The sequence below is a fragment of the Macrosteles quadrilineatus genome, unplaced genomic scaffold, assembly GCF_028750875.1.
Source record: "Macrosteles quadrilineatus isolate MER2022 unplaced genomic scaffold, UCM_ALF_1.0 Scaffold_1__1_contigs__length_201487025, whole genome shotgun sequence".
NCBI lineage: Eukaryota > Metazoa > Arthropoda > Insecta > Hemiptera > Cicadellidae > Macrosteles > Macrosteles quadrilineatus.
The window spans coordinates 7,332,506-7,346,076 of NW_026542594.1; positions in this window are offsets into that span (position 1 = coordinate 7,332,506).

Genomic DNA, 13,571 nt, shown 5'->3' on the forward strand with positions numbered 1-13,571 from the left:
AATGCACTTAATAACAACGCACTTGACTGTTTGCGACCTGCGTAGCGCGCACACAACATTCAGACTGGCAGACTTTTTAGTCGTCAGTGTGCGCGTTCTAACTTATCTCCATGCCTTTATCAATAAGACCCGACAGTTGAGTCGGGGAGCAGTCGGCGGGAAAATCGGTCAGCACCAAACCTCCCCGACAGTCTGAAGACAGTCTGCCGACTGTCTTGTTGCGGTCGGCCCGTGTGCGCACTCAGATTTACCACTATGGGGCCGACTTTGACTCCCGACTACGACTAAATAGTCGGCCGACAAAAAGTCTCTCGTGTGCGGTAGGCCTTATTGTGCGGAGCAAGTGAAGCTCTTTGAGATCGGAACTTATGCAAACTATGTATAAACAGATAACTCAATAACGGCTGAACATATTAAAGCCAAACTTTCCAGGGTTATTTTGACAAACAGTGAGCATGTTTTTACACAAACAAATTTCAATTTGATAATGTCTGTACAAATTAAAACTAATCTAAAATTTTTAACATTGGCCTTATGGGTTGCTCATCGATCTCTATTATTGCTGTAGTAATAATAGAGATCGATGGGGTTGCTATGATGATTACCAATTAACAAAACAACGTAAATATAAATAAAGAAAGACTAATAACATTTCGGTTATCACAAACCATCTACAGTAAGATAGCACATTACAAAATACAGTACAAAAGAGAACAGTCCCCGATCATTACCATTGATCATGGATTACCCTACTACTCTTAGGTTGCATTACTGAGCAAAGAGCAAAGGTATATACAGGGTGAGTTTTAATTGTCCCCCCCCCCCAACTTTTTTCTACATTTTTTCAAATATCAATCCCAGACCACTTCCAAACATTGTTGGGTAGTAAGTACTTCATTTTGACAAGGTGGTCATTTCCGGCCGCCATCTTGGATCCGCCGTATTGGATGCAAAATATTTTTTTCAAATATAAAGGTGGGGTTGAGACCAATTATTTCCAACTAGATTTTTACCCTGATTACAATGACACAAACCGTTTTTAAAAATCTTGATTCATTCTAATGTTATGGCGGCTTTTTAAAACTTTATTTTTAGCCCATTTTAACATTGTGCATGTACAAACTAAGACCATAATCTCAAAATAGTGCTAGATAATGATAAGTATACACTACCAGTCATTGTCGACCTATTTTCACTTGGTTATGACTGATGATTTTTTTTCGGTCGCCATCTTGGATCCGCCGTTTTGAAATATGATAAATTATTTTAAACATAAAGGGGGTGTTGTGACCTGTCATTTCGAACTGCTTTTTTAAGCTAAACTCAATTCCATGATCTGTTTTTCATTTTCATATTTTGATTTTGAAATATTGACATTTATAACAAAAATATTGCAATATTTCATAAATAAAACTTGATAACAAAAAATGAATTGTGGCATTGAGTTAAGTTTAAAAAAGTAGTTCGAAATGATGGGTCACAACATCCCCTTCATATTTAAAATAATTTATCACATTTCAAAATAGCGGATCCAAGATGGCGGCCGAAAAAATTCACCAGTCATAACCAAGTGAAAATAGGTCGACAATGACTGGTAGTGTATACTTAACTTTATCGAGCACTATTTTGAGATTATGGTATTAGTTTGTATATGCACAATGTTAAAATGGGCCAAAAGTAAAGTTTTAAAAATCCCTCATAACTATAGAATGAATCAAGATTTTTAAAATGACTGCAAATATTCAGCAGGAATATTTTTTGACCTGAGAAAGGCTTTTGATACAGTCAATCATAACATACTACTGCAAAGAATGGGTAAAGTAGGAATAAGAGGAGTAGCCTTAAGTTGGATTGCTTCCTACCTGTGTGGCAGAACACAGTACGTAGAGATCCAGGCAGTAGACGAGACTGGGTTCATTCGTCCCTACTCCTCTGTTAAGACCACCATTCTGAGAGGAGTGCCCCAGGGCTCTGTTTTAGGACCTACCCTTTTCCTCCTCTTTATCAACACCCTCCCATCATGCACTTCGACCGCCACACCCACACTATTTGCTGATGATACCTCACTCTCCATTTCAGATCGCAATATCAAGAGCTTAGAGCTTACGACCTTTTGTGAAGCCAGTAATTTAATTGAGTGGTTTGATAACAATTTTCTTTCCGTTAACACCGAAAAAACACAGCTTGTGCACTTTTCTATCACAAAAAGATGCTCTAATGGTTTCAGTCTTCTGTTAGATGACACACCAGTTCACCCAACTGACAAAGTTAAGTTTCTGGGACTGACCCTGGATGAAAATCTAAATTTCCAACATCATATCAAACAGGTCACAGATAAATTGAGTTCTGGAATTTTTGTACTGCGTAGTTTAAAGAACACTGCCAATAATGACGTTCTAATAGCCGTATATTACGGACTCATCTATCCACATTTAGCGTATGTTATACCTATGTTCGGTACTTATTAAAAGTCCCTAGATTGGTGCTACCCTAACCTTGCCCAACGTTATCTACGGCGAATCGTCCCCACTCCGACTACTGGAAACGCTACTCACTAGCATTGCCGACGGCGTCATGGGCAGACGTCCGTACCTACCTACATAATTTTACATAGACTCTCTCAATCTCATTAACTTTCAATTAACTTCATTTCTGTCAGTTTTAAGTTTTTTTTCCAATATACCAGTCATTTTTAACTTCACCAGTGCTAGTCATTTCCCTTGTTGTTGCCCCCGCACCCTTGGTCTACACCGCTGCTGTCTACACCGCTTCCATCCCCTGGACTACCCACTACCTTGGACGAGACGGACATCATCCACCTTCAAGACATCCGACAAGGTAACGGTAGCACCAGCATTAATTTTGTTGTTCAAACCGCCGTACGGCTTTCCGTTAAAGACCGTACACAATTTGGCCCTTCTTCCCGCGGATATGATATGATTTCGTACTATGCACCTTAATTTAATAATCGCAAATACAGTCCACGTAAACATCTCAACTTATTCTCAGATAATTTCTCTCCTCATGAAACAAACCATGCAATAATTTTATGTAGGCCTAGTTATAAATTGTTGTTTAGTTTGAGTTCAATAACCTTGTACAGTGAACAGACAGACAGGAATAGTTTTGTAAAGTTTTGGCTTGTAGCTATGCGCTGATAAATTGACCGTTATCCTAGTTTCTATGTCTCAAGGTCAACTAACGCACCACAATATTCTGCATTGTATTGTATCCATTCCAAAAATAGCTGACGTAACCGCACCGAATATTCGCTTTATCAGTCAGCTGATCTAACTGGAAACATTCTACCTCTATATTTTATTTTACTGAATTTATTTCCTTGTACTCACTTTCACAATGATATGATTGATATGTCCACTACTTGTCTATTAATACTGCATTTATAATAGTTGTAATTTTTATTTTATTTTATTTTTGTTAAAGAGATATTAATAGTTTACATTTCACAATGGCTGCTAAGAGTCTTGAAAAGTGTGTTAAGAAAAGAGAAAGATATTTTTATAAGTTACAATTATGTTACGATCTTGTAAAAGAATTGCCACAACAGAAAGATAGTTTTATTGCTAGGTATTCTAATTTGTCTAATGTGTACTCATCATTTGAATCTCTTTCCGAAGAAATGGATAACCTCAATCTTGAAATAACTGATGTTAGCGTTAGGGTAGATACTAGCGCGCCTTTTAAACAGTTTGATGACATGTACTATAAATGTATGGCTGCCTACAACAAGATTGTTGCCTCTGATCCACCTTCAAATGTCAATGTTGAAGCATCACCCGCAGTTCAGCCTAAACCTAAACTACCCCAGATAGATATAAGTAAGTTTGGTGGACAGTTGGAACAATTTAACTCGTTTAAAGCTTTGTATGATAACTTGATTCACAATACTTCTTTGGCCCCAATGGAGAAGTTTAGTTATTTAAAGAGCTTACTGGAAGGCCCCGCTTTGTCTATTGTTGAAGGCATACCATTCGATCCAGACAACTATAAGTTAGCTTATGACTCTTTGGTTGAACGCTACACCAATCCCCGTATCTTGGCTTGTTTTTATCTCAATAAAATACTAGATCAGCAACCTGTAAAGACCCCTAGTCTAAGTAGTTTAAGACAAGTTCTTGATGTGTTTCATATTAATGTCCAAGCGTTGAAAAGCCTAAAAGTAGATGATTTGTCAGATTTTATGTTGCTACAGCTTGCACTACGTAATTTAGACAATAGTACAAGGAAAGCATTTGAGTTAGAATTTAAATCTAAGCAATTTCCTACCTTAGAAGACCTTATGGAATTTCTTCGTGCTCAGTGCTGTGTCTATGAACTCACTAAAGAATCTCACAAATCTACTTTAGTTTTGCCCAAGTCACAAATCCCTCATACTCGCAAAACATTGTTCTCATCTCACTCAACTCAACGCAGTGCAACTCAGCCTGACCGCACAGCAACCCAGTCATCTTATCGCCCCGCTATCAGTTGTCCTATGTGTAAAGGTGAACACCAACTGTACCGATGTGATCAATTCCTCGCTTTGGCCCCGCACAAACGTTATTCTACAGTACGTTCATTCAATCGTTGTTTCGCATGTCTCGGTTCCCACCTAATTTCCATGTGCACTTCTAAGTCGAGCTGTCGGGTTTGCAGAAGTAACAGACATCACTCTCTACTCCATGAACCAAGCCGAGTCACCGCACCGCTGCCTAAGCCAAATGTGAATCCTGACCTACCTCAAACCTCCGCTGCGCATTCATCGCCCTCAACCACCGTCAACCCCGCGTCTACTACTTCTGTTAACACTACACCTGCTCAAACGTTATCCTGTCAGTTTCAGCATAACTCAATGAGTAATTCTACCCTGCTAGGTACCGCTCAAGTGTTGGTTCAAGATGCTCTAGGTCACTGGCAAGTTTGCCGGGCTGTTATTGATGGAGGTAGTCAGATTAATTTTGTTACTCAATCTCTAGCCCAGACATTACGTTTACCAATCAGAAAATGTAATGTTAACATTTCTGGAATTGGCCAACAATCTGATTTAACCGCAAAAGGACTTGTCACTTGTAACGTTGCTTCCCGCTATAACAGAGACGATAGCATTCAAATGGACGCAGTAATAATTCCTCAAATCTCTTCTGTACTTCCGGCTGCACCTATTCCCGAATCATTGATAAATCGTTTCAATTCTATACAACTGGCTGACCCTGATTTTCACCGCCCTGCCAAGGTTGATATTTTGTTCGGAGCACAGGCTTTCACAGACATTCTTTCGGATGGTTTCGCGCTTATTAAAGGCAAACCAAGCGCCCTCAGCACAATCTTTGGATGGATCATTATGGGTGATGTTCCCACACAGCCCATGCAACAACACGAACTAAATTCTTTGTTTGTTTCATCTCAAAGCACTGATAGGCTCTTAGAAAAGTTCTGGGAAATGGAAGAAATAAATTTACCAAAACCCTTAAGTCCCTCTGATCAGGCATGTGAAGACCACTATCAGTCCACTATCCAGAGAGATAATACCGGACGTTACGTAGCCTCCTTACCCTTTAAAGACGTTAAACCTGACTTAGGCTCCACTAGAAAAATAGCTCTCCGCAAGTATCTCCAACAAGAGACAAGATTTCACAAGAAACCAGATATTCGTTTTCAATACATGACTCACATGCAGAACTATGTTGACCTAGGTCATATGTGTTTGGCCCCTGCGCCCTCTCCATACATTCTTACTCATCACGGTGTCGTTAAAGAATCTTCTACATCCTCCCCGCTTCGTGTTGTGTTCAACGCTTCTGAATTAAGTGACACAAATCAGTCTCTTAATAAATCACTGTTAACTGGACCTAAGCTTCAAGCTGATATTGGAACTATTATCACAAACTTCAGATTGCACCAGATTGCTATGACTTGTGACTTCAAACAAATGTATCGAGCTATTCGTATAACACCGGCTGATTGTAAATATCAACATTTGTTTTGGCGCTCTGACCTCTTGGGCCCTGTACAGGAATGGGAATTACAAAGACTAACCTTTGGTCTCTCGTGCAGTCCTTATATTGCACAACGAACTTTGAAGCAACTAGTGCTTGATGAAGGCGCTAAGTACCCAAATGCGGCTGATATTCTAAGCTCCTCTTGTTATATTGACGATCTTGTTTTTGGTGCTCCAACCGAGACTTCAGCTCTTAAGCTTTACGATGAAATCACCCAACTTTGCTCATCAGGTGGTTTCGAACTTCATAAGTGGTCAAGTTCAAGTAGCTCCGTCCTCGCCACAATCCCCGCCGACGGTCGAGAAACACCCCATCCGTTAGGATCTACACACTCGATTAAAGTACTAGGACTTGAATGGGACCCGACTACTGACTGTTTCCGCTACTCTATTTCACCTGTCAACAGTACGCCAACCAAACGCAATGTATTGTCTCAATTTGCTCGAGTTTACGATGTAAACGGCTTTATTAGTCCAATTATTTTCACCTTAAAACATCTACTTCAACAGATTTGGATTGAAAAACTCAACTGGGACGACCCTCTCCCTCAATCTCTCCAAAATGTTTGGGATAAATTCATCAAAGAACTACCCCTTATGACACAGTTCCAAATACCTCGCTACATTCTCAGTAACTACTTAACCGCTCAGCTGATTGGTTTCTCTGATGCTTCCAAAATAGGCATGTGCGCCTCCTTGTATCTACGTATTGAATGTGAAGATAAGAGTGTAGAGTGCAACCTCCTGCAATCCAAAACTAAAGTCGCTCCTCTGAAAACACTTACGATCCCTCGTTTAGAATTATGTGCCGCTCTTCTCCTTTCTCAGTTAGTAAAAGCGAACCAACCGCTTATTAACAAACTTCAAATATCAGACATATTTCTATTCACAGACTCCATGAATGTTCTTGGTTGGTTAAATACACCACCACACCTACTAGAAACCTTTGTCTCAAACCGTGTCTGTAAAATCACAGAAATCACCCCTGTTGATGTTTGGCGTCATATATCAGGAGATGAAAACCCTTCTGACTGTGGCACTAGAGGTTTAATGCCGAATAGTCTGTTGAGTCACCCTCTTTGGTGGCATGGACCCTCTTTTATCCACAGTGATATATCATCTTGGACTCTACCGCCTCCAAACTTTCCTTTGGATGTTATTGAGCCTCAACAAACTCCCACGAAGAACACCTTAACAACTAACACTGTTCCGCAAAATGATCTTTATCAATGGATGAATAGGTTTTCATCACTTATTAAACTTCAAAACACCATGGGCTATGTACTGAGATTTATCCATAACTCACGATCTAATCAATGTGATAAACGCTCTGGCTCGTTATCAGTTTCGGAACGAGATGCCGCTCTGGAATGTTGTATAAAATTAGTACAAGCTCGGCACTATTCTGAAGAAATAAAAGCTCTGAAATTATCCAAGCCTTGTTCTTCATCACTAAGAAAACTTTCTCCATTTCTATCCTCGGACACCCTCATGGTGGGGGGTAGATTGAAATTAGCTCCTCTGCCTGAATCATCAAAACACCCTGTATTGATACCCTCTCAGTGTCATTTAGCAAACCTTTTATGTGATTACTATCACTTGTATTCTACATGGTGGTCCAAAACTAGTACAAGCATTAATTCAAAGACGCTTCTGGATTATTGGTGCAAGAAATCTTATAAGAAAACGATTATTTCGATGTATCACTTGCTACAAAATGAAAGCTAAACCCACGCAGCCTCTTATGGCAGATCTTCCACCCTCACGATTTCAACAGACCCGATGCTTTATTAATGTCGGATTAGATTTTGCTGGCCCTTTTCTCGTTAAAGAAAGCACAAGACGAAATGCAAAACTATCAAAGTGCTACATTGCTGTGTTTGTGTGTATGGCAGTCAAAGCTGTCCATCTTGAGTTAGTGCATTCACTCTCTACTGAATCTTGTTTAGCCGCTATAGACAGATTTATCGCTCGGAGAGGAATCTGCCGAAACATTTACTCTGATCAAGGTCGCAACTTCGTCGGTGCTGCACGCCAACTACAAGAAATCTACTCTCTCCTGAAGAACTCCACCTCACAGATCTCAGAACATTTGGCTCAACGAGAAATAACTTGGAACTTTAACCCGCCATATGCCCCAAACTTCGGAGGCCTCTGGGAGGCTGCAGTGAAGTCAACCAAACACCATCTTAAAAGAATACTGCAAAACCATAATTTCACGGCTGAAGAATTCACCACATTTCTGTGCCGTGTTGAAGCTGTACTGAACTCCAGGCCGCTTTGCGCACTCTCATCGTCACCTGATGACGACTTTAACTACTTGTCTCCTGGCCACTTCCTCACAGGAGACTTCCTGCTAGCACGACCGGAAGAAGACATCTCGGAAGAACCCTTAAACCTACTCTCACGCTGGCAGCTAGTGTCTCGTGCCTCTCAACACTTCTGGAAAAGCTGGAGAAGAGATTATCTCCATACTCTTATCCAACGCCCCAAATGGACTGAAAAAACCATCAACCTTAAGGAAGGAGACTTAGTTTTAATGTACTCTAATAATACTGACCCTTTGACTTGGCCCCTAGGTAGGATAATTAAGGTTATGCCAGGATCCGACAAAGTTGTAAGAGTTGTTAAAGTCAAAACCCCTGTAGGTATTGTAACACGCCCTGTAAATAAGTTAGTTCATCTCCCTATGGTTTAGATAGTGTTACCTTTGTCTTTTTGTACATATTATCAACATTTTGTATTATCTTTATAGTTAGGTAACAGGTTTGTTTCATGATGACGGTTATTATCCAAGGTTTTTTATTATAAGATTTACAGTTTCTTTAATGTTCTTTAATATTTTATCAAAAATTGCTTTTTTGGGTGGGGGGAATGTTCGGTACTTATTAAAAGTCCCTAGATTGGTGCTACCCTAACCTTGCCCAACGTTATCTACGGCGAATCGTCCCCACTCCGACTACTGGAAACGCTACTCACTAGCATTGCCGACGGCGTCATGGGCAGACGTCCGTACCTACCTACATAATTTTACATAGACTCTCTCAATCTCATTAACTTTCAATTAACTTCATTTCTGTCAGTTTTAAGTTTTTTTTTTCCAATATACCAGTCATTTTTAACTTCACCAGTGCTAGTCATTTCCCTTGTTGTTGCCCCCGCACCCTTGGTCTACACCGCTGCTGTCTACACCGCTTCCATCCCCTGGACTACCCACTACCTTGGACGAGACGGACATCATCCACCTTCAAGACATCCGACAAGGTAACGGTAGCACCAGCATTAATTTTGTTGTTCAAACCGCCGTACGGCTTTCCGTTAAAGACCGTACAACCTATATGGGGTTATGAAAGTACAAAAACCAAATTTCTGTTTAAGTTTCAAAAATGGGCTATAAGAACAATTTTTTCCTTACCCAAACGCCAATCATGCAGAAAAGTTTTCTCAGATTCTAAAATTCTAACTCTTCCATCGATCTACATTCTTGAAACCCTCATCTTTGTCAAACAAAATCTTTCCCTATTCACTGAGTCAGGAAACCCCCGTATTCACACATATTCACTCCGAAATTCTCACAATTTACCAATCCCTAAACATATTACATCTTTTTTCAAAAAACACTGCCTTTACAATGGAATTAATTTGTATAATAGCCTCCCCCTTTCTTTAAAATTAGAATCAGACCACTCAAAATTCAAACGATGCATAAAACAACATTTGCTTAAAATCTCGTGTTATAGCATCCAGGAGTTCTTGAACCACAGGAATTGGACTGTTGTAAACCCTGGTGTGTTGAGTAAGATGTGTTGAGTAAGATGATGTATACATAATTAGTATTAAATATTGTTGTAAATACCCTAAGCTGTATTATTTATGTTTGACTTAGCTAATGCAATGTATTGTCAACTTAGCTGAATAAAATGATTTGATTTGATTTGATTAAAAACGGTTTGTGGCGTTGTAATAAGTGTAAAAATCTAGTTGGAAATAATGGGTCACAACCCCACCTTTACATTTGAAAAAATATTTTGCATCCAATATGGCGGATCCAAGGTGGCGGCCGGAAATGACCACCATGTCAAAATGAAGTACTTAAGACGGTGACACACTATCGATCTTTTCCCCGAACAAGACCCCGAACCGAGCAGGGAGAAGGGAGAAGGGAGGTCGAAGGGAGGATGTTCGATAGTGTGTCACGGGTCCGTACACCGATCAAGACGCCGAACAAGACATCAGGCCGAGCAGGGAGACGAGCGCTCTGGAGGCGGTTTTCTAGCGAAAGATCAAAGAAAAGATCGGTCCGATGTACGGTCCGATGTACGATAGTGTGTCACGGTACATTTTTGCCCCGTACATCGTCGCGAGCGCCGCACCGAGCGGCCGCCTGCGCTAGCATTGATAGTTCCGCGCTCTCACTCGCACAAACTCTCTATCTCTCTCCAAACTTCCTTTTGCCGCGCTCGGTAGAATTCGTCTGGTCTTGGTCATGTTCGGGGAAATGTTCGGAGTAAAATTTTGCTGATATTTATCTCCCTTCTCCCTTCTCCCTGCTCGGTTCGGGGTCTTGATCGGGGAAAAGATCGATAGTGTGTCACCGCCTTTACTACCCAACAATGTTTGGAAGTGGTATGGGATTGATATTTGAAAAAATGTAGGAAAAAGTTGGGGGGGGGACAATTAAAACTCACCCTGTATAATATAATATGAATGTTTGAATGTTGTTTTACCATTGGCGGAAAATATTTACTGTACTGTCTGGATTTTCAGAATGATTCGTGATAGAAATGTTTGAGTGCTCTGATGACAACTAAATGTTTTTTTGTGAACTTAACAAATATTGATCCATGCAAATACTGTAGGAATTAAAAACCAATTTTAATCAGCTGCTACAACCCGCGAATTTTTTTTTGTCCTAGGACGCTAGGCACGTTATTATTATAGCTCAGTGGGCACGCACCCTGGATAGTTTTTTACATTACTTCAGGCTAGACCTAGGGGTTGCGGCATTATCACTTTGATAAAATCCATTGGTGATTTGGCTGGATTTGAATCCGGGACATCACTGACATCAGGCACCGAAGGCCCGCGCTCTAACCACTATCCAGTGAACAAAATAATAATAACTTCATTTAATATTATAGAACTGGTATGGAAATTAAACAAGCTATACAAAATTGTGTTCTAATCTTTTTAGTTTGTCACGGAAGCGACGCAAGAATGATGTAACGCCTAGGAAATCGGCAAAAATTAGTAGTGTAGACCTTATACATTTACTCTGTATTTTGACAATCATACAATATTTTGATCAAATTTTGAAACTAGGTAGAGAGCTTGGAACTATTTCCCTTATTTATTACCCTTCATACAAAGAGTATAGTTTTAAAATTAATATTTGGTTGGTTATGTTTATTAATGTTTATAAAGTTCATTTGGGATAAAAACTGGAAACGAGACATGCAAAAGTTAGTCAACAACTAACACTGTCCTTTTTTCGGTCAGAGAAGTTTTATCTGTGGTAAAGTTTTAGAGAATTAAATATATTTTACTGTTTGTATTCAACTTTTTTCTATCGAGCTTAGTTTTTCAGGGTTTGGTGGGTGCTATAGCCTTTAGGGTTTGGTGGCTGTCGTAGCATTGCATTCGCATACCTAATTATTGTAAGTCGACTGAATCATTCCAAGCAGGTTGTTTCTTTTAACTTTCCTTATTGCCATTAGTTTTGTAGCAAATATTGGTTTAAATACAATAAAAGAAAATCTTCGTTATTGAAAATAGAACCTACATTTTTAAAGCAGGAATTCTGTAATTTAAAATATTGAAAACAGTCGCCTATCCTAAATAAATACAGTACGCCTATCCTAAATTAACCATACGAAAGCATATTAGGTCAGGATGACTAGACTGCTTGGCCTGTACGTACAGAAGTCCAATCATATCTAACCTTACCCCTCTGATAGAATATTCCTTATTCTTTCACGTAATTAGAAGAATTGTTGCAGCCAACAGAACCGCATGTTGAATTTTTATGTCAGGTTGTTAATTTACTACATTCCAATCTATTAGGTTTTACCATAGATTAAACAAACTCCCATGTTTAATCTATGGTTATGGTTTTGCACTAACACAGTGCAGGCTCAACAACTCAAATTAAATGGCGTAGCCTGATACAGAAACGCATTTTATATTGGTTTTAATAATTTTGGTGTAATTTATTATGAATGTATTTGATTTAGTCATGCTGTAATTTATATGCCAAAGCCTTAACAAACACATCTTCATTTCAAAAGGTTGTCGTGTGATACTTCAAAGTAATCTTTGGACTACTACAGGCATATGTAATCGTAGCATAGGTACGGTAGCTTCATATACAAATTTACCGAAACAGAAAATTACAGTACCTAAAAGATTTCCAAATTTGCATTTTAGTACAATTTGACCCACACATTTATTTTTTGAAAAATAAATTAGACTTACATTGTACAACGGGTTGTTATTTCCATATCCCCCAGTATGATGTAAAATGTTTTCTTCAAAGGCAATATCCAATAATTAATGATTGCAGCATCATATTCAGCGTAAAAATATAGCTTGAAACGATGGGTCACAAACCTACCTTTACATTTGAAAAAATAACTTTGTATCCTATATGGCGGATCCAAGATCGTGGCAAAAATCTTATACCCAGTCAAAATGAAGTACTTACTACTCTACAATGATCTGACGTGGTTCGGAGTTCATATCTTAAGACATGTAAAAAAAAGTAGGGGGGGAACTCATTTAAAACTCACCCTGTATACAGGGTGTTTTTTTAAGTGTGCCACCATTGGGATCTCAGTAACTAATGATTTTACAGCAAACTTTAAATGGGGAACATTCCCTTGTTTTTAAAGAGGTTCAAAAATAATTAGATGAAATTTTTGTAAATGGCCCCCATTTTCCAATATGGTGGTCAGCTTTGAAATTTCCTATATTTTATCATGTTTTCGGGTAGAACATGCAATTAAAAAATTTTGTATTCTTGACATTTTTTCGATAAACCCACTCGTTTAGGAGTTACAGCCTATGGAAAAATGACTTCCGGTGTACATTTTACTTCATGTAGCTCCTAAACAAGTAGGTTTATAGCGAAAATGCGAAGAGTAAATAAGTCAAATAAGTCTTAAAATTGCATCCACATTCCAAAAAGATCATAAAATTCGTTAAAAATATTAATTATATTATTTGAAAAATGGCGGCCATTTTCCAAAATGGTGCCAAACTTGAAAAAGTGGAAAACTGTGTATTTTATGGTCTTTATGGAATGTGGATGCAATTTTAAGACTTATTTGACCTATTTACTCTTCGCATTTTCGCTATAAACCTACTTTCTTTAAAAACAAGGGAATATTCCCCATTTAAAGTTTGCTGTAAAATCATTAGTTACTGAGATCCCAATGGGGGCACACTTAAAAAAAACACCCTGTATATAAATTTGAACGAAGTGTATTTTTAGCCTCTGGGACCATCAAAATGAAAAAATAAAACGGTCCCGAGCCTAGGGCTTACCTTGAGACCTACGGTAATAACTACTTCG